Below are 22,804 nucleotides of genomic sequence, written 5' to 3'. Positions count from 1 at the left end.
GGTTCCCTTTTAGTTTTTTTGATTGTTTCCTTTGCAGTGCAGAAGCTTTTTATCTTCATGAGGTCCCAATAGTTCATTTTTGCTTTGAATTCCCTTGCCTTTGGGGATGTGTCAAGTAAGAAATTGCTACGGCTGAGGTCAGAGAGGTCTTTTCCTGCTTTCTCCTCTAGGGTTTTGATGGTTTCCTGTTTCACATTCAGGTCCTTTATCCATTTTGAGTTTATTTTTTATGAATGGTGTGGAAAGTGGTCTAGTTTCATCTTTCTGCATGTTGCTGTCCAGTTGTCTCAGCACCATTTGTTAAAGAGACTATCTTTTTTCCATTGGATATTCTTTCCTGTTTTGTCACAGATTAGTTGGCCATACTTTCGTGGGTCCATTTCTGGAGTTTCTATTCCATTGGTCTATGTGTCTGTTTTTGTGCCAATACCATGCTGTCTTGATGATTACAGCTTTGTAGCAGAGGCTAAAGTCTGGGATTGTGATGCCTCCTGCTTTGATCTTCTTTCTCAATATTACTTTGGCTATTCAGGGTCTTTTGTGGTTCCATACAAGTTTTAGGATTGCTTGTTCTAGATTCAAGAAGAATGCTGGTGCAATTTTGATTGGGATTGCATTGAATGTGTAGATAGCTTTGGGTAGTATTGACATTCTAACAATATTTATTCTTCGAATTCTGCCAATTTTTATGCCTTTGATTTCCTTTTGTTGTCTGATTGCTGATGCTAGAACTTCCAACACTATGTTAAACAACAGCGCTGAGAGTGGACATCCCTGTCATGTTCCTGATCTCAGGGGAAAAGCTCTCGTTTTTCCCCACTGAGGATGACATTCCTAACAATATTTTTGTTTGATAACAATACTCTTGATAATAATAATAATAATAATAATAATAATAATAATCAGTTCTAATCTAAATGCTAATCTTAATGACATTTTTGTGTACCATGGTTCAGCTGCTTCTGCCAATTCCTTTTTCCTCTGTACAGTAAAACAAGAATTACCTATACTTGTTTTCCTTCTGTTTCTTGTAAACCTTATCCAGTCTGGTTTCCTGAACAACGACACCAACTAACATGTTCTTGCCAAGGGCTACGGTGACTTCCATGTTGCTAAATCCAGTTCACCTCTCAGTCTTTATTTTACCTTGACCTGTCAGCAACAGTTGAACACCCATGACCTGTCAGCAACAGTTGAACACCCATTTCTTTGATAGACTGTCTTCACTTGTCTTTCAGAAATTATAGTGCGGTTTCCTTCCAAAATTATTCGTTACTCCTTCTCGGTCCCCTTTGCTGATTTTTTGTCCTCTCCTAGATCTCTTAGTGATGGTAGGAGGCACACAAATCACCTGCACCTCTCCTGGGCTCACTTCCTTAGTCATTTCTATGGTTTTAGACGCTGTTGCCAATACCTGGCTAATTGATACTCCCATTCAAAGGAGTTCCCAGCTCCTCTTTCCAATTCCAGATTTGTACATCTAATTCCTTACTTGATATTATTTAAAAAAAATTAAGTTTATTTTGAGAGAGAAGAACAGAGAGAGTAAGGGGGAATGGGGTAGAGAGGGTGGGGAGAGAGAATCTCAAACAGGCTCCACACTGTCAGTTCAGAGCCCGATGTAGGACTTGAACTCATGAACCATGAGATGATGACCTGAGCCAAAACCAAGAGTGGGATGCTTAACCAGACTTAGCCACACAGGTGCCCTTCCTTATTTTATATTCTTACCTGGAGGACCAGCAGACACTTGAATTTTAAAATGTCCAAAATCTGTTCAGATGATTTCTCTTCAAAACTGGTTCCACTTATACCCTTCCAATTATTTAAGACAAATACTTTACAGCCATTCTTTACTCACCATGTTCTGTCATGCTACACATCAAACAGTCTTCACATTGTGTGGGCTAAACCTTCACAGTAGATCTACATGGTGATCACTTCTTACTACCTGCACTGCTACCACCGAACTCTAAATCTCTCTAGGATTACTGTGGTGATACCTGGTCTATTTGCTTCTGTTCTTCCCTCCTTCGGATCTATTCTCAACACAGAAGCCAGATGTCAGTAAAATGATGTCAGTCTTCTCCTTGAAATCTTGCACTGGGTCCCCAGTTCACTCATAGTAAAAGCCAAAGTCTGTATAATGGCTTCTATGACATTATATGAACTGGCTTCCATTGTTTTCCTCATATCACCTCCTACTTTGCTCATCATGCGTGCTACTCAATAGTCATAATAGTGCCTCTTCACTGTTCATAAACCATCTTAGGTACATTCCCACCTTAAGGCTTGGCACTTACTGTTAGCTCTGCTTAAGCAGTTTTCCCATATATAAACCTATAATTACTTGACCTCCTTCAGGTCTGTGCCTATATGTCATCTTTTTGATGGGGCTCACTCTATAGTTGTAAGACTATAACCATCCACTCTCCCCCCCCCCCCGACTACCAACTCTAGCACTTCTCATTTCCCCTACTCTCCTCTGGAGTTTAGTATATCTTCCATAATCATATGTAATTTACTTATGATTTTTATTGTTTTTTTTTTATCTTAACCCACTAAGAAAGTAAGTTCCATTAGGGAAGGGAATGCTTTTCATTTACTGGCTCCTGTCAGTTTCTGTCATGTAGTAGGTACCCAATAAATATATATTGAATGGATGACTGAGGGAATTAGTATTCTGTTGGTTTTCCCTCTCCCCTACAATTAGTATGTTGCAGAGAGTTTTCCATAAATAACACATGTTAAGCAAGATACATACCTGCCATAGACAACGAACATTATCTATTACTTTCATTTGCTAATTTAATACTCGTAGCTCTACTTGAAAGGTATCACAGCATCCAGTGTTGCAGGGTGTTGTCATTTGGAATGTTTTCTCTATCTCCTTGAACACTGCCTTTCCATCAAGCTGTGCCTTAACTATGAAGTTTTTCTTTCCTGCTTGTCCTTGTCCACAGTGGTTTCCAATTCCTCAGAACTAGTGTAGCACTAATTTTCTCTAGTATACAATTTAACCATAACTTCAGTATTAAGTCTCATTGTTTCATATGAATAAGTTTTGTCTCCTCAACTAGCTTGCTAAATCTTGAAGGGCAGAAGTCATATGTTATGCTTTATGGCAAAGCAGTGTAAGTGTTTATGCCCCCAACCGTTTCATATGAGTATTTTAGTTGAAGTAATTTTTTAGGGAAATTTCCTTAGAATTGTTGGGAGCAAATTGCTTTAAAAGACAAAAAAAGCTGAACCAAACATTCGCACAAACAAAATAGAGTACCATAATAGGAAGCTATCTCAAAAAGAAATTTTGTAGAATTGATTTAACGGATTTTCTCTTTCATGTATCCTTCCTTATAGGTAAGCAATGTAAATAATCAAGTATTTTTTCTTGGATTTAATAAATATTAGCTGTTTGTTATCCATAAAATAATATGTCCTTTTATGCTTTAAAAAAAATGTAAGGTAGTACATGGCAAGGAAATATTGATGTATTGACCAAATCAAAGGATCAAGCTGGAAATAAAGTGATGACCAATTACAGTGTGTACAGTTATTATTTTTTTCAAATGTCTCATGGAAGACATTCATGAAAAGATTTGCTTGCCTTGTAACACTCTTCTACTCATCTTTTAATTTGCGTAGCCCATTTCCTGAAGATGCATAGAACACATGCACATTAAACAGGAAAATGGCTTAATTTATGTCCCAAACTTAGAAAACCAAATAAAGCCTGCACTAATGGCAGACCTTTAACTTTGCCCATTGTGCTTAATGACCATCACTATTAAGCCAACCTGTACAATTATTCAGTATTCAAGGTGCACAAACCGTCCTCTGGAGAAAAATGAGTAAAATGAGCTCAACATAACAGCACTGAGGGAGGTCAGGTTATATTTTCTTTCATAAAATAGGGAGTTTTTATTTTTTAAAATATATTGTCTTTCAGGAGTGAGTTTTGCACAGATAATACTTTGTGATATTTATTCACCAGAGAATTATCTTTTCTTTCACCAAAGTATTTTCTTAATTTTTCTTTTGCAAAAGCATGGGTTCTTCTATCCCATTAATTTCTTTGAATATCGTGAAATTGAGTTTTATGAAACACATAACCAAAGAGACCTGTATGTTTAGAAATATGGGAGGGGTCGCTGAACCCTCAGTGCCTCTGGTGTTCTTTGATATCTCTAAATACTGAGAAAAAATTAAGTGGTAATAATGCACAAACGCAACAAGTAAACTTTTTTTTTTTTAATGTAGAGATTCTGAGGTGCAGTATGTGATGCCTTCAGGTTTTTATTTTTTGGTTCTTAGAGACAAAACAGATACGTAATATTGAAAATTGGATGTACAACTCCTCCATTATAAAACAAATACACTTGAAAAGAATTAGTTAACATACAGTGTTGTTTTAGTTTCAGGTGTACAGCATAAAGACTCAACACTTTTATACATTTCTCAGTGCACATCAAGATAAGTGTACTCTTTTATCCCTTTCATCTCTTTCACCCATTCCTCCACCCATCTCCTCTCTGGCACCTACCAGTTTCTTCTCAAATATATTTAAAAGTCCTTTTGTCCCTTGCTCGCTCGCTCTCTAACTTTGTTCATTTGTTTCTTAAATTCCCTGTAGGAGTGAAATCATATGGTATTTGTCTTCTTTTCACTGACTTATTTCACTTAGTATTATACCTTCTAGATCCATCCGTGTCATTGCACATGTCAAGATTTCTTTTCTCTTTATGGCTGAGTAATATTTCATTGAATGTACATACCACATCTTCTTTATCGATTCATGTATTGATGGTCATTTTGGTTACTTCCATATCTTGGCTCTTGTAAATAATGCTGCAGTAAAGGTAGGGGTGCAGACATCTTTCTGAATCTGTATTTTCATTTTATTTGGGTAAATACCCAGCAGTGGAATTACTGGATTCTATGGTAATTCCATTTCGAATTTTTTAAAGAACCTCCGTACTGTTTGTTACAGGATCTGCACCAACTTGTGTTCCCACCAACAAGGCACAAGTGTTCCTTTTTCACCCACATCCTCACCATTTATTATTTTTTGTGCTTTTTGATTTTAGCCATTCTGACAGCTGTGAAGTGCTCTCTCATTGTGGTTTTGATGTGCATTTCCTTGATGATTACTGATATTGAACATCTTTTTATGTGTCTGTTGGCCCTCTCTATGTCCTATTTTGAAAAAAGTTTTTTCAGGTACTCTGCCCATTTTTAATTGGATTATTTTTGTTGTTTTGAGTTGTATAAGTTTTTAATATTTTTGATTATTAACCCCTTATTGGATGTACCATTTGCACATATCTTATCCCATTCAGTACGTTGCCTTTTCAGTTTGTTGATGGTTTCCTTTCCTGTGCAAAAGCTTTTTATTTTGTTATAGTCCCAATAGTTTGATTTTGCTTTTGTCTTTCTTGCCAGAGGAGACACATCTAGAAAAATGCTTCCACGGTTGATGTGAAAGAAATTACTGCCTACGTTTTCTTCTAGGAATTTTATAGTTTCACATCTCACATTTGGGTTTTTAATTCACGTCAAGTTTATTCTTGTATGGTGTAAGAAAGTGGTCTAGTTTTAATATTTTGCATGGACCCGTCCAGTTTTCACAACATCATCGGTAAAAGAGACTGTCTTCCCCCATTGTATATTCTTGACTCTTTTGTCATAGATTAATTGGTGATAAAAGGATGGATTTCCTTCTGGATTCTGTAGTTTCATCAAACTTTGTGTCTATTTTTGTGCCAGTATTATTACTGTTTTGATTCTTGTTGCTTTGTAGTATATCTTGAAATCTGGGAATGTGATCCCTCCTTTTGTGTTCTTCATTTTCAAATTGTTTTGGCTCTTAGGGGTCTTTTGTGGTTCCATACACATTTTAGGATTATTTGTTCTAGTTCTATGAAAAATGATGTTGATATTTCGATAGGGATTGCAGTGAATCTGTAGATGGCTTTGGGTAGTATGGGCATTGGAACAGTATTTTTTTCTTCCAGTGCATGAGCATGGAACATCTTTCCATTTGTTTGTGTCATCTTCAGTTTGTTTAATCATTTTTTTATAGTTTTGAGAGTACATCAAGTCTTTTACCTCCTTGTCTAAGTATATTCCCGGGTGTTTTATTATTTTGAGTGCAATTGCAAATAAAACAATTAAGTTAAACATGTATTGAATGCTTTCTGTGTTCTAGGCTTTCTGTTAGTCACTGGTTACACAAGCTGAATTAGGCAAAGTTACAGTTTTCATGTAGTTTACATTCAGGAGGAAAAGAAGAAAAAGGAAAATAAAAAAGAAAACATACCTATTTAGATAATTGTGAAAGCAGAAGAAAGTGCTGTGAGTAGAAATTTAGAGGCAGAACATTATTTTCACATACATCATTTCTTATACATTATATGTTTCAGAATATCCAACTTTTCCAAATATTCAAACTTCTTAAAATCTTAGAATATCATCAAAAACTAGCATATCGGATCCAGAATGTCTTATAAGATATAAAAAAAATGACCTCCAATATTCAGTTTCAGAAATCTAATTCATGTTAACATAGTTAACCTATTTGGTAAATATTAACTACCCACCACAGGCCAGGAAGTCTTTTTTTTTCCTGTAATTAATTTTTTTATAATTGACATCCAAGTTAGCACATGATGCAACAATGATTTCGGGAGTAGATTTCTTAAACCCTTTATCCATTTAGCCCATCCCCCTCCACAACTCCTCTGGCAACCCTCTGTTGGTTCTCTACATCTAAGAGTCTCTTATGTTTTGTCCCCCTCCCTGTTTTTATATTAGTTTTGCTTTTCTTCTTATGTTCATCTGTTTTGTATCTTAAAGTCCTCATATGAGTGAAGTCATTTGATATTTGTCTACGACTAATTTCGTGTAGCATAATACCCTCTAGTTCCATCTACGTATTTGCAAATGGCAAGATTTCATTCTTTTTTATTGCCGAGTAATGCTCCATTGTACGTGTATACCACATCTTCTTTATCCATTAATCCATCGATGGACATTTGGGCTCTTTCTGTACTTTGGCTATTGTTGACAGTGCTGCTGTAAACATTGGGGTGCATGTGCCCCTTCAAAACAGCATACCTGTATCCCTTGGATAAATACTTAGTAGTGCCATTGCTGGCTCGTAGGGTAGTTCTATTTTTAATTTTTTGAGGAACCTCCATACTGTTTCCCAGAGTGGGGGCACCAGTTTGCATTCCCACCAGCAGTGCAAAAGGATCGTCTTTCTCCACAGCCTCACCAACATCTATGGTTGCCTGAGTTGTTCATGTTAGCCATTCTCACAGGTGTGAGGTAATACCTCAGTGTGGTTTTGATTTGTATTTCCCAGATGATGAGTGATGTTGAGCATTTTTTCATGTGTTGGTTGGCCATGTGGATGTCTTCTTTGGAGAAGTGTCTATTCATGTCTTTTGCCCATTTCTTCAGTGGGTTATTTGGTTTTTGGGTGTTGAATTTGATAATTTCTCTATAGATTTTGGATACTAACCCTTTATCTGATATGTCGTTTGCAAATATGTTCCATTGGTTGCCTTTTAGTTTTGCTGATTGTTTCCTTCACTGTGCAGAAGCTTATTATTTTGATGAGGTGCCAATAGTTTATTTTTGCTTTTGTTTCCCTTGCCTCCAGAGACGTGTTGAGTAAGAAGTTGCTGTGGCCGAGGTCAAAGAGGTTTTTGCCTGCTTTCTTCTTAGGATGTTGGTGGCTTCGTGTCTTACATTGCGCTCTTTCATCCATTTTGAGTTTATTTTTGTGTATGGTGTAAGAAAGTAGTCCAGGTTAATTTTTCTGCATGTCGCTGTCCAGTTTTCCCAGCACCACTTGCTGAAGAGACTGTCTTTATTCCATTGGATATTCTTCCTTATCCTGTCAAATATTAGTTGGCCATACGTTTGTGGCTCCATTTCTGGGTTCTGTATTCTGTTTTATTGATCTGAGTGTCTGTTCTTGTGCCAGTACTATACTGTCTTGATGATTATGGCTTTGTAATACAGGTTGAATTCTAGTTAGTTTAAGCACACGGAGGCTTACTAAAGTCAATTAGGTGGCTCATGGCACTGCTATAAGTGTTAGATGATTTAGTCTAGATGCTTGGTAATAAGGATCACAACTCTAAGAATCACGTTCCCAGGGAAAACACATAAGCACATCAAGAAACCGCTTGGTACTGATGCTTTGGGTTTCCCAACTACCCTCCACTTCCTGAGACAATTGAACAGGAGGGATTATTAGAGTGGTTACAATGAAGAGCGTAAAATGAGGTTAAGTTCAGGATGTGTTATATATGTAAAGCCTATACTAATGTTTCCTAACTGGTGGCAACAAATAGATTAATGGGGTAACATGACATTGACCGTTTCAGTCTTAAGGGTGCCTGTGGCACTCAAAACTCCCAGGCAGTTTACCTCCAGTCTTGAGTAGCTTCCTTAGTTTACTTCAATTCGTTATAACATAAAAAAAGAAAAAAATTCAGGACCACTGGTATATAGTATTGCGTGAGATATGTGTGTTCGAAAATAATTGAGGAGGAGTCCTGTGTTTGTAGCTTGAATTACATGGTACCTCATGATCACACTTACTGATAGGTAAAAAGGCAGGGGAAAAGCAGGTTGATAAAAGGAGGGGAATCAAGAAGGTTTTTCTTTTTTCCCCAGAAGACCTGTGAAGTTTAAGAAACTTAAATAGTATTTCACATGTGGATGTTAAGAAAGTAGTTGGCTGTGTGAGATTGGAGTTCAGGAAGGCATTATTTTGGAAATAGAAATTGGAGAGTCATCAGCCTAAAGATGGTGTTTAGAGCTGTAGGTTGAATGAAATTAGCAAGGGAGAAAAGGTAGACAACAAAGAGAAGAGATTTTAAGATAGAGCCTTTATACAATTAAACATTTCGAAGTAGAGCAGACTAATAATGGGAGGTGCAGAATTCTTACCATGAAATATCTTAGAAATAAACTGAAAAACACACTGCATACACAAAATCATTGCATTTCTATACCTGTAAGTAAAAGAAAAACTAGAGTTGGGAATAATCCACTAAATCATTAAGTGAATTGAACATGTTGGGGGAGAAAATTTCCTTACTAGGACCAAGTTAAGGAAAACCCTCTTTTTTAAAAAATGCAGTAATAGAGAAGAGAGAATAAAAGCGTATAAAACGAAAAATTCTGTGAGAAGGGTCAACACATTTGTATTTACCAAAGTCAGAATACTAGAACTAAGAGGCACTCCCTAAGGCCTGAGAGAATTACACTGAGGACAAAATAAAAGGAAGTTCTATTTTAAACAGTGGGTAGTAAACTTATGAAATACTTTACAAGTGATAAATAGGTTTCCACAAGTGGTAGAATAAGTTGAAAAGGTGCAGTTAATGGATAATAGATATACCATAGTTTGTTTAAGGAAATGGAGTATTTGGGTGAGTGATATATCTCTAGTCATTTAATTTTGATATCTTATTTCATACCCTGTTTCTAAAAAAAATTCAAGCTAGGATTGATGTAAAAGGAATATAATATGACAGAATATGACTTTTTTATGTTAGGCAAAAATTTTACAAGTGAATATTCGTGATAGATTACAATTTGCTTAAAACAATTATTATACCTGATGAAGAGTTAGGATACCCATGTATGAAGAGCCCTACTTTCTACATGCTCTAACAAGTGATTTAATGGAACATATTTTTTCACAGTGAAGGGTGATCTTAATATGATAAGGTCAGAGCATTTTCTAATAACAAATTTCAGTACTCCTGCAAAGTTCTAATATAGTTGAATTTTGGTGCACATGTCTGTCTAGTGTTGTTTTTCTGTTGCCCCTACTTAGTGACCTAATTTTATTAACTTTGTTGTTTATTTATAATGCATTCTTTCTTCTAATGCCTTCTTTTGCAAGAACAATCATATTTTCTTTATTCTCTTTTTCATCTCTTTTCTGGCTAGATGGTTATATGTTCTATTTTTTCTGACCTCTTATCCTTAAATTTATAGCATTCATGTTTAATTAAGTCATTATTCTCCTCTGAACACTGCAAGAACACCAGGATGTTTAAATTTAGATTTCTCTCCTCCCATTTTCCCATATTACTGTTGTCTGCTATTTTGGTGTATACATTGTTAGCCCTGTCATTTGTCATTATTAATTTTTTATAGTAGTAAAGTATTTATTTTTCTACTTTTATGGCTTCTAATCCTTCATTATCAACTGAATTTCTTTTTTCAAGTACCCATGTTAGTAAAAACCTCTGCAATTTGTGTATTTCATTCTTATTCTGAAATAATAGTTTAACTGGGCATTGTATTCTGTACATTGTTTTCTTTTTCCTGTTCTTGAGATTTTGTCTTTTACATTTTATTTCTTGAACTATGTGATATGAGTATTTAAATACTGGAACATGGTATGGACCTTCAAATGAGCACTCCTGTGTTTCTATAATTCTAGAACATTGTCTACCATTACCATTCCAAATATTCTTTCCCATATTCTCTCTAGTCTCTCCTTGTGACTTCAGTGTATACATGTTGAATATTTTCCTTTTATATTGCCATGTCTTTTGACTTAGGTTTATATGCTTCTTTTTAGTTTTCTTTGAAATATTATTAGTAATTTCCTTAAAAACACTTTGTATTTCACTAATTCTCTTCTGTTACATCCAGTGTGTGGTTTGTCATATCTGTTGAGAACCTCTCTAAGTTCATTTTTATTATTTTTAGAATTTCTCTCTTTGTCTTCAAATCTGTATGTTTTATGTTGTCCAAATTTATATTTTCTTTTTTTTTTTTTTTTTTTTGCTACTTTGGACATTTTAATCGTAAAGATACTGTGAATACTATGAAAAACATTATTCTAATTCTACTTTGGTATCCATGTGGAAAAACATATGAAAGAATGAGCCAATTAAAATAATAGAATAAGTGGATGGATTTGAAATAGTACCTTGGTGTTTTCTTTACTTGGTTTTGGGTTTAACCATTTGAAATAAAATCTCCATCCCCTTTGTTTCAGCTTTACTGAGATATAATTGGGAAATAAATATTGTATATGTTTAGTACAGTGTGATTTTTTTGTTTTTGAAGGTGTACAATGTGATGATTTAATATATGTATACACTGTGAAATGATTACCACAATCAAGTTAACTAACACACCTATCACCTTGTAGGGTTTCTTTTAGTGATGAGTACACTTAAGAACTATACCCTTAAGAAATTTTAAGTATACATTATTATAGACTATAGTTACCATGCCATACATTAGGTCCCCATAACTTTGTCATAAGTGAAAATTTGTACCCTTTGACCAACATCTCCTGTTTCCCCTAATCCCTAGCCTCTGGAAACTACCAGTTTACCCTGTTTTAGCAGTTCAACCTCATGTTTGGAAAAGAGAAAAAAGAGATTGTGGGTATACCCCAGAAGTCCTTTTGCAATTGGTCATTACCCCATACTCAACAAATGTGTGTTTTTTTTTTTAATGTTTTAACATTTGTTTATTTTTGAGAGATAGCGTGAATGAAGGAGGGGCAGAGAGAGAGAGGCAGACAGAGAATCCAAAGCAGGCTCCAGGCTTTGAGCTGTCAGCACAGAGCCGGGCATGGGGCTCGAAATCACGAACTGAGACATCATGACCTGAGCCGAAGTCAGATGCTTAACCGACTGAACCACACCTAACAAATGTGTTTTTAAACTTGATTGAACAGAGGTTTCCACAAATAATATTATACAAATATAAAATCTATGAGTTAGCAAGAAAAAAATTTAATTTTTAAAAGTAAACCTTCAGATGTAATTTTAAAGCTATTTAACTCTTAAGGTAGTTATAACTAAAATGGAAAATCTTCTTAGCCGCTTTAAAGGACTTTTTTAGAGATTTATTTTTATTGAGGTATAATTGGCATATAACACTGTATAAGTTTAAGTCATACAGCATGTTGATGACGGATTTTTTGACATGTGATATATTCTATCAATACATTATCAGCTAAAGTAATTGTGGGTGAATTTTTTTTTGAAATTTATTTTGAGAGAAACTGTGTGTGAGTGAGGGAGAGGCAGAGAAAAAGGGAGAATCTCAAGCAGGCTCTGTGTTGTCAGCACAGAGCCCGATACAGGGCTCAACATCATGAAACCATGAGATCATGACCTCAGCTGAAATTGAGAGTCTGATGCTTAACTGACTGACTACCTAGGCACCCCTAAACTGTTGAAATATATTTAAAAAAAGCTTTCAGAAAAAAACCACCAAGAGCTGAATTATTTTGGAACAAAAAATGTTTATTTTTATTATATATATATTATATATATAATATATATACTAATATATATGTGTGTGTGTGTGTATATATATATACACACACATACACATATATATTAGTAATATCTGTAACCAACGTGGGGCTAGAACTCATGACCCCAAGATCAAGAGTAGCATGCTCTTCCAACTGAACCAGCCAGGAATCCCAAGAATGTTTATTTTTATTTTAATTTTTAATTTTTTTAAGTTTTTATTTGTTTGAAAGAGAGAGATTGTGCTACTAGTCTCTTCTCTGTATGAATTTATTTTTGTATTTTTTTTTTTACAGTTTATTTTGAGAGTAAGAGTGCAAGCACAAGTGGGGGAGGGGCAGAAAGGGAAGGAGAAAGAGAATCCTAAGCAGGCTATGTGCTGTCACCGTAGAGCCCAATGACGTGTGGAGCTCGATCTCACGAACTGTGAGATCATGACCTGAGTTGAAATCATAAGTTGGACACTTAACTGGTTGAGCCGCCTACCCCAAGAATGTTTGTTTTTAAACTTAGCTATATCAATAAGAGGTTATACATCAAAAAAGGGAAACTTTTAAAGTGAAATTATTCATGTCACATTCAAACCATATATAACATTTTCTTATTGCCTGTATGTGCATATATATGTGTATGTATATATATATCTGTCTGTATATATTCCTTATGTGTCCAAAGTTTGAATTTTTATCAGAATAGCTGGAGATAGATGAAGTTATCTAATTGAATTGATGTTACAGACTGTTGGTGTTTCTTGGAGGAGCAGATTCTGTTTACTTATATAGAAAAGCCTTTATAGTTTGATCTTGGTATGTATGATAAATAGAAATTAATCTCACTATGATTTATACATAGTAGTTCCTTAATATGTTAATCGATGAAGAATATCTGAAAACTAATCACTTTGTAAGTTATATCTTAATAATGGTAGTATAATTATTTTTGGAAATTAGAGGATTTTCAGACATCTTAGATATCATACAGTACCCTCACTTAAGAGGGGAAAATCAACATAAAGAAACTTTGTGACAGGTCCCACAGTTTATAAACTGCAAAGTTAGTACTGAAAGTAAAATGCTTTAATTCAGTAACCAAAACATAATTAAACAACTAGAACTATATCTGGAAAAGTTTTCATAACAGAGTGAACCATTAACAGTGAGAAGGCATCCTATGGAATGGGAGAACTTATTTGTAAACAATATATCTGATAAGAGATTAATATCCATAATATACAAGGAGCTTCTGTAACTCAATAGCAAAAATGAAAACAACATGATTAAAAATGAGGAAAAAATTTAAATGAATATTTCTCCAGAGAAAACACAGAAATGCGAACATCACTCATACTCAACATCACCAGTCATTAGGGACATACAAATCAAAGGTACAGTGGAGGTATATACTCACATCTATGAGGTAGCTATTATTAAAAACAACAACAACAGCAAAAAAACAAAACACAAACATTGATGAGTATGCAGAGAAATTTAAACCCTTGGTTTTGTTGGTGGAAATATAAAATGGTGTAGCTTCTTTGGAAAACAGTATGATGGATCCTCAAACACACACACACACACACACACACACACACACACACACACACACACAGAGGAATATTATTCAGTCATAAAAAGGAAATCTTGGCATATATGACAACATGGATTTATTGGGAGGACATTATACTAAATGAATGAAATATGACAGTCACAGGACAAGTATTGCATAATTCCACTTATATTAGGTACCTAAAATAGTCTGATTCATAGATACTGAGAGGAAAATGGTAGTTGCCATGGGTTTGTGGGAAGGGTAAATGGGAAGTTGCTGTTGAGTGGGTATAGAGTTTCACTTGTGCAAGATGAATAAGTTCTAGGAATCTGTACAACATTGTGCCTAGAGGTAACAATACTGTAAACTTAAAAGTGATCAAACACCAGTGGATTTTTCCTAGTATGTTCAAATTTTTAAAGCTCAAAAGCAACAGCAAACAAACTGTTAAAGTTAAAACAGCTAAAAACTTTATTTAAAATGACAGAAATAATGCCCTGATTCTTGACTCCCTGTTTTTTTCATAGTGTTGCCAAATATGTGTTGCTTTCCCATTTCCCACAGTTGATACTGGCTCAGCTGTGTTAGTAAATGTGAGAAGGCTTTTGTTGAGCTCTTTATGCAGCATATTAATTTTAATAGGTACTATATATTTTAATTTTTGTCATATTTGGAGTTTTAGGTTTCATCATAGTTCTTTGTTAGATTACTCATTCTTTTACTTGCTGCTGGATGATTGAATGAGCCAATTCTACACACTTATTACTAACCTTTTAGTAGTTAAAATCTGTGGTTTCTTTTTTATAGCACCCAGATAACTATTTATGTATTTAAAAAGGAAAAGCTAAACATTTTCTCTTTAATTGACTAAACTGCAGAAACTTCACAACATGATACATATATTTACATTGCTAAGTACATTGACTTAAGACAAATTAGTTGAGATGTAGTTATGTACATAGGAGAATACTTACCTGAAAATGAGCCCAAAAAAGTTTGGCAGCAATACTTTTTATTGAGATGATATTTCTTGCTTTGCCAGCCTCTAAGTCAAAGGATTATCTCTTAGCATGGGGGATGATTTAGAGAGAGCTCTGCTTCTAGATACCCTATAGAGGAGTTCTCAACTCTAGCTGGACACTTTAATTCACTTGTGATCCTGTGTTAAATTACATAATAAGATGCTATTTTCACAGGCCTATCTATTTCTTATAAGTGTGACATCCTCAATTTTTCATTGTTTTCCTTTCACTTGCTTCACTTCATCTTTTCTATAGTATGTTTTATTCTCCCAGAGGTCCTTTTGATCCTGAAATATTTACAGATTTTTTTTACACTACCTCAGTGTATCGTTAGCAATAACATACCTGTTACTTCTTGCTACTTGCCTTTGTACTTTGCTTTTAATAAGCTTCCATAAGTGTTTTCTTTGTAAGTATGTTTACTTATTAATTACCTTATCAAGTCTCCTACTTAAATAGGTATTTAGCAGTTTGCTTACACGCTTAAGTCTTAATATTAAATGTTTCTCTTAAAGTTTTCATGCATAAGAATTGTCTTTCATCTTTAGTCCTTAGTATTTGAGTTTTACTTGATTATAAGTTACATACACAATTATTTCCTTGTGCACCTATTTTCACATCAGGAGATAATTCATTATCATCAGTGTCGTTACAGCTGTAGATAGGAATATGAGCTCCAAAGGGGCAGGGACCAAGTCAGCCTTGTTTACCTGTTACAAAAAGGCAGTTTTAAATAACTATATTTTATGAAAAAGAATGGAAGAATAACTTCAATTTCAACATGTATCTTCAAAATAATATCTAACTGAAATTCTGTGCTCTTCAGCCCAACTCTATTTGACTCCAACTGCAAAAGTGCAAGCGGCTTTTTGGTCATGGTAGAGCAGAAAGGATGCCAGTGTTGTAGCCAGGTAGTTCTTATTTCAAATCCTGGCCTTGCCATTTTATAGCTGTGGAACCTTAGGCAAGTTCTTTAACTTATCTTAGCCGAAGGATTTTATTTTATTTTATTTTATTTTATTTTATTTTATTTTATTTTATTTTATTTTATTTTATTTTTTATTTTATTTTATTTTATTTTTTCTGATATGTATTTTTTATTTTATTTTTTTAATATGAAGTTTATTGTCAAATTGGTTTCCATACAACACCCAGTTGAGCCAAAGGATTTTAATAGATAAGAGGAGGATAACGATGTCTTTCCTGCAGTATGGTTTTAACAGTTGTGAAAAACAATTGCAGTGCCCAAAGATGATACTCAGTATATTCTGTTAGCTTTTCTGCTTTCCAGTGTGAAATAATGTGATCCATATAAACCAGTATGCACATTTAAAAAAATGATGGATTTATAAAAAAAAAAAAACTGTTTTCAGAAGTTGTTCACTATTGCGTAATATCCTAATGATATATTTTTTTTATATTCTACCTTTTCTATTATGCAATTTTTATTTCTATATCCTAGTTGATTTGTACAACTTCCTCACCTCTGAAGCATATGCAAATACTCTGCTTAGCTCATGCTCTTACATTACATCCTCAGTTCTACAATAATATGGTATTAGTTGGGGATAGGTCACAAAAAGGTGTGTTGCTGTACAGGTTTCCAGCAGTGAAAGGATTTGATATAAAGAATTAATTGCCTTACTGAACCACTTGGAAAAACTGCGGGAATAAAATTCAGGGGAAAGTACCATTAACTCTTGGTTTGACCACAGCCTTGCAGAGTCAGAAAATTCTGTAGACCACAGGAAACCACTAGCAATTTTCACCACTGCTTGTATCATCAAAGCAGGTGATTTTTAGGGAAATGCCCAGTGGCTGCTGTAAAAATGTCATATCTGCTGAAGCCCACACTTCTGCTCATGATCACCTGGGAAGCCACAATTAAGTCTTCGGCCTCTCCCTGGGGGCTTGCAAATCTGATACAAGATTTAGAAAATGTGTTAGGTACCCATGCTTCTGGTCCAACTTGTGACACAGGGAGGGAGCATAGCAGGAGGAATGGTTTTGAGTTGTTAACACAAAAGCTGGCACAATTTTTCTGTGACTGTTCATTCTTTAATTTCTCAGGCATGCTCTATTTTGGGATTCTGATCTCCATTCTTCCTGTTACTGCAGTAATGACTGTTGAATAACTAAATAGCTTCAAGACAGAGGTTGACTTGTGTTTATCATGTCACTGTCTCACATCTTTACATCTTATTTTTCTCAGAAACTTATCCTCTGCCCATATGTACACCTATTAATTATGATTTTCTTATGTTGAAAAAAAAAGTTTGTTGACCAGAGGTATGCAAATTATGGCACATAGACCATACTTGCTGGCTGTTTTGCAAATAAAGTTTTACTGGAAAACAGTCATACCCATTTGTTTCTATACTGTCTGTGGTTGCTTTCACATCCAAATGTTAATATTTGCAACAGAAGACATGAAGCCTAAATTATTTACTATTTATTCCTTTATAGAAAAAGATTGCTAATGACTGGTCTAGATAATATATAAAAAAAAAGGAATACCACAGGTGGCTTTTTTCACTTGCCTATTGAATTTATTTCATTATTAGTTCACTGTAGATTTTCTGATCTCATGGGTATATGATGTCATCAAATTGCACATACTTCTGTGGAACTCTGTCCACAATCTTAAGAATAAAATTGTCACGTATGCAACATAAAACTGTTTGTTGAAATTGTCATGTATGCAACATAAAAGTGCTTGTTGACCCCATACAATGAATATATTGAAAATTGTCCTCCTGTGTTAGAGATTGTTCTTTCACTTGTATTCTGCAAATCTGTATTTCTCATAGTGTACCATGTCATCTTGATTCTCACATGGTCTACTAATAACTGGGTAGCCCTATTCTTTATCAAAACCTCTTGTCAACTTGGAGTGGTACCAGTGATCATTGCTTTTTAATAACTTCCTTACCACATTTTTGAAACTGTGATATGCTAGTTAGTCTGTTTTTCCCCCAGTAATTTGATGTCAGATCTTACTAGCAACTTGATCCTGCTGGTTTCTTTTGAGCCATGGAGACAACATAGTGGTATCAAAGCCTTGTCATCCCTTGTCACCTGAAAATTCACCCATATCTTTCCTTCCATTGCTCCTGTATCTTTTCCTATCTTTGAACTGATTGTTTAAATAAGAGGGTTTGAGAGAGGGGGAAGAGGAGACAAAACTTTAAAGATCTTTTTTATAGCTGTTATCAATTATTTCTTATCAACTATTTCTCCTTCAGCATCTTCAGTTGTCTTTTTTAATCTTGTGAAACAGAATGCTTTCTTCTCAAGCATTATAACTTGTCTCTAGGTAGTGTTTTTTTTTTTTTTTTGCATGACCTCTTACTTTGCTCATCACCTTGGCTCTTACTCTACATACTCTACTCACTTGCTCTTTGATTTCTACTCTTTTTGCTACAATTATGACAATTTCTTAACCTCTATTTAAAAAAAATATTTTCTCCTCATCATTAAATGCTTCTCCAATGGAAGTATTCATTTTGTTCTTTAAAGCATTTCAATATTCTCCTTCCCTTGAGTATATTTCATATGCCATTTTAACCTGCTCCTTCACAGTCAGAAATCTTGAAAGCAGATGAGTTCATTCTTCCTCTTGAATATATATATTTTTATTCAGTTTTCTCACTGTTCAGTAAGGATTTATTCCCTGCCCACACTGTTGAAAATTTACTAATTTTTTGAGAAAATAATTTAACTCTTACCAAGATAGGGCTTTCACTTTGTATTCCACTGTGTCTTTTTTCACCTATACATTTAACCAGCTATTGTAAAGACCATCCACATCTATATTTGGTGTTGTCGTAAATCTGATAGCAAATATCTAAATAGAAAATCTCAAATGCTGTATTTTACAAAGTGATTCTAAGTATATTTTGGTGGATAATGTTTTCCTGAGACAACATTGAAAACCCTTCCCAAGACCAAATCAATGAAGTGGAGTTATTAAATGCTTCCTTCTTTCATATTTCTTTGAATGTAGGGCAGCTACATGTATAAATGTGATATTTCCCAATCCCCAGTTCATTTACATGATCACATATCTTCCACTGTAGGTCTTATATTAATAAATATCTTCACAAAAGCGTATGTTGGCATTATTCATGTCCCATTGACTGATAAAAAATTAGCTTTACATTTACATTGTCAAATGTGGTAGCTGCTGGCCACATGTGGCTATTTAATTAAAGTTCATTAAAATTACAAATTGAGTTTTCAGTTGAACTAGTCCTATTTCAAGTGCTGAATAGTCACATGTGGCTACCAGCTACCACACTAGACAGCATAGGTACAGAACTTTTCCATTATTACAGGAAGTTCTAGATAATCTAAATAGTTGAATATGTAATTCCTTTATTTGTAGTTCATTCCTCCCAATCATACTAAGCCCACTTTTTTGTATTAAGGTTGTGTAAAGTTCGTTTCTCTCTTAGGAGAATCCAAGTGCTGCAACTGTAAACTTTAGTGGTAGTTTGTGCTTGGTATTACATGCTATTTCTGTCCACCCCCCACATTTGTCATTTAATTCAGTTGAATTTCTTTTTCTTGTGTTCTCCAATCTATTCCTTAGACCAGTTGTTCTCAAACTTTAAAGTGCATCACAATCACTGGTAAGGTTTGTTGTGACACAGGTTGCAGGACCTCACCTCCCAGATTCTGATTCAATGTGTCTTGGGTGGGGCCTGATAATTTGCAATTTTATCAAGTTGTCAGGTGGTGTTAATGCTTTTCCGGTCTCGTGCATCCCACCTTGAGAACCATTGCCTGGGGAAGACTTCTACTTCCCTCTGCTTAGTTTCTTAAACACAGAGCTGTGCTTCATACACCCCTCACACATGTCACTATTTTTTCTACATAATTTATTAATTCCTTCCTGTTTATATTTTAAACTTATTTTGTAAAAATCATCATGTATTTCCCTCATAACTTGAAATCCATTTCTCTTAACTGTACCTCAGCTTCCCCAGACCCACTGTGTTCTCTCTTTTTTCTTGCTTCCCCATGAGACTTAGAGTGTTTCATTTGTACAGATGTTTCTTGTTTTCTTTCCTCTTTGCCTTGTGTGTGGGGTCTTGAAAGTGACCCAGCAAACGTGCCTTCCTCCCTTTTATTGTGACATGTCCTTGGGCATGTACTTTTTATTTTTAATAGTGGTACTTGTTTCAGGAGGCACTGTGCTATCCCTGCACTCCAGACTGAAACCACATTTCTTAACTGTCCTACACTTACGTGACCGGGCAAGTGACAGCTATATCGTGTCTTTAGCTGTCTTTCATATAGTAGCAGTAATATCTCTACGTAACATAATGAAAATCTCTTGGCAGATCGTCAGCACTCTCCCCTCTTTGTCACTTTTCTCTATCACAGTTGTGTTTTGCATCCCCAATCTCTGACTGTCTCCAACTTTGGATTGGCTGATGTTAATCACCTTTTAAAAGCAGTGTCACAATACCTGTAGTTTGTTCCCAAAACTTGACCCTTTTTCTTACTGTACAGTGTCTAAAAATATTTTTGTTTCCATGCTGGATTGGAATGTATATCAAATTTTTTACTTCTTACTGCATAGGTGTACCCTGGATTCATTGCAGTTGAAGTAAAAAGCACATTGCGGTTTTATCTCTGCTACACTGTAAGGCATCTCCTGTGAAGCAACTCATTAGGATACAGCCTTGTATTGTTAAACAGGGGCCTCTAAAGTTAGAAAGTCTGTTTTCACATCATTTCTCTGCTTTTCATGTTTCTCATCTGCACAATGGGCTAGTATTAGCATCTATCTAAAAAAAATCACCGGGAATAACAAACTAAAGAAGGTACTTCACACAGTGCTTGGTTCATGCTAAATGGTAAACCTTGGCTGTTACTAATATTGTTATATAGTCATATCTTCACATGAGAAAATTTATTTCTTCCTCCTTTTCTTTATCTTGCAGAAGATGTAATAGACAAGTTAGTAGATAAATTTGTAATAAAGATTTTCCTAATCTTTATTTTACTAATAGTATCTTTTACGTTTTCTTCATTTACCTCAGCTTTTATAGCCTTTATTTCTTTTTCTCGTAATCACTTTATGAGTGATTCAGAACAGCACAAAGAAATTCAAAGATGAAACACAATCATAACAACAGACTTGTTAGCATTTGCTAACTCCTATGGTTCCAGATGTTCTTAAAGTTTTTTTTTTTTTTTCTGTCACACCTTGATCTCTTTCCAGCCTGCAAGTCCAACCAGTTCGGTTGTTGACTAGTGTTATCTTAGCAATAACCAAGTGAAGGCATCAGAGCAGGAATTACTATGTGTCTTTTACAGGTTTGGAAAGCGAGGCCCAAACCAACAGACATGAGTTAGCAATGATAACATAGTCATAGACTATAAATAAGGTTGCTATTAAGAGCTGTGTAAGTGGTCCACTTCACCTAGAACGGGTGTCCTCCCCGTTGGAGACATCCAATTCCCAATTCGTTTACAGGATCACATATCTTCCACTATAGATCTTATATTAATAAGTATCTCTTAATGTGCGAAACACATTATATAACAAATAAATATTTGTTAATGTGTGAAAATGGTTTCCAGCAGGGTCTTGAGGAGAGGTTCCTATTTCCAGTATGCCCATAGGTGCCACAGGAGCTCTTACTGGACCTGAGAACTGAACACACATAGGCTGCTTTATAGTTAATTCTTTATTTACCATTCTACAAAACATAGATTACTGTTTTCCTTTTTCTAGTTCCTTGTATCCTCTTACCTTTTAATCACTCTTTTTTCCCTCAATAGCCCATCTGTTTTTCTTTTTGTCACGTAGAAAAAAATACATGCCTTTCTTTTCATTTGGGAAGACAAAATGAAAGCATATAAAACAGTTGAAAAGCCAGGTAACCTTTATTGCATGTGATTATGTTGTAGACTATGTGGGATGACTGATATGACTGATATATTTTAAATGGCAAGATAAAATTTAGAAAGCTTACTTGTTAATGTGAGGTAGGTAGATTGAAGATGAAAACAATTCAGGCTATTGCAAATGTCACTGTAGGAGACCATGAGAACCTGGTTTGGTGTACCACAAGTTAATAATGGAAATGATTTGCTTTATAGAAGGGGCTCACAGAAGAAGTTAATTGCAAATGCACATGGTTGGTTGACTATAAGTGAACAAGGGGAATAAAAATGACTGAGTTGAGGTAATTGGGATGGTGATGATGCCATGAGAAGCAATAGAAAAAAAAGTTAAGAGAAAACAAGTTTGACAGGAAAATAGTTGAAAAGAGCTGGAATTAGAGTAGAAATTCCATTTGAGTAATCGATGGGACAGCAAATTGGGGGTAAAATAAGCAATGGAACAAAATAGCACAGGTAGCTCAATAGAAATGCCTTGAGAGATGTCACAGGGGTACAGTTCTCTAAGAGTGAAAGAGAGAGGCTAGTATTGTCAGAGTGCCACAGATAAGGACCTCCTGCAGGTAAGAATTAGGAGAAGGATGACTAGCAAGCACATAATTTGGAAACAGGTTCTCAAGAAAAATGGAATGCTCAGGATTGATGACTGTTGTTCATAAATTAAAATGAGGATTGTGTAAGATTATTCTGCTTTTTTATTAGTGATTTGTCAAACTTTGTTTTTACTATATCTTGGTGTTTTTATCAGTTAAAACCCTCATCTTAAGAGAGCCCCCTGAAAACCATCTTTTTAAATCTCTTCTTCAGTCTTAGATTCCCAATGCCTTCCTTTTCTAACCTGACCTCCTTCTATGAAACAAAGAGGTATGATTTAAAAGTAGTGCCTTTGGCTCTCTATAAGTATAAAAAATACTTTCTTCGTATTCTTACTGAATGGTTTTTGTTTTGTTTTGTTTTGCTTTGTTTTTTGTTTGTTTGTTTGTTTTTTAGCAC

General features: G+C 34.8%; 1 protein-coding gene across 1 annotated transcript in view; it reads left to right on the top strand.

Moving 5' to 3' along the window:
- IL1RAPL1 (interleukin 1 receptor accessory protein like 1) overlaps nt 1-22,804 on the top strand; it is a 1,353,681-nt gene that overhangs the window by 142,607 nt on the left and 1,188,270 nt on the right. The window lies entirely within an intron of this gene.

The sequence above is a fragment of the Panthera pardus genome, unplaced genomic scaffold (genome assembly GCF_024362965.1).
Source record: "Panthera pardus isolate Hobbes unplaced genomic scaffold, ASM2436296v1 HiC_scaffold_27, whole genome shotgun sequence".
In the NCBI taxonomy this organism is placed as follows: Eukaryota; Metazoa; Chordata; class Mammalia; order Carnivora; family Felidae; genus Panthera; species Panthera pardus.
The sequence above is the reverse complement of the archived record's forward strand: the minus strand, read 5'-3'. Positions and strand labels throughout refer to the sequence as shown.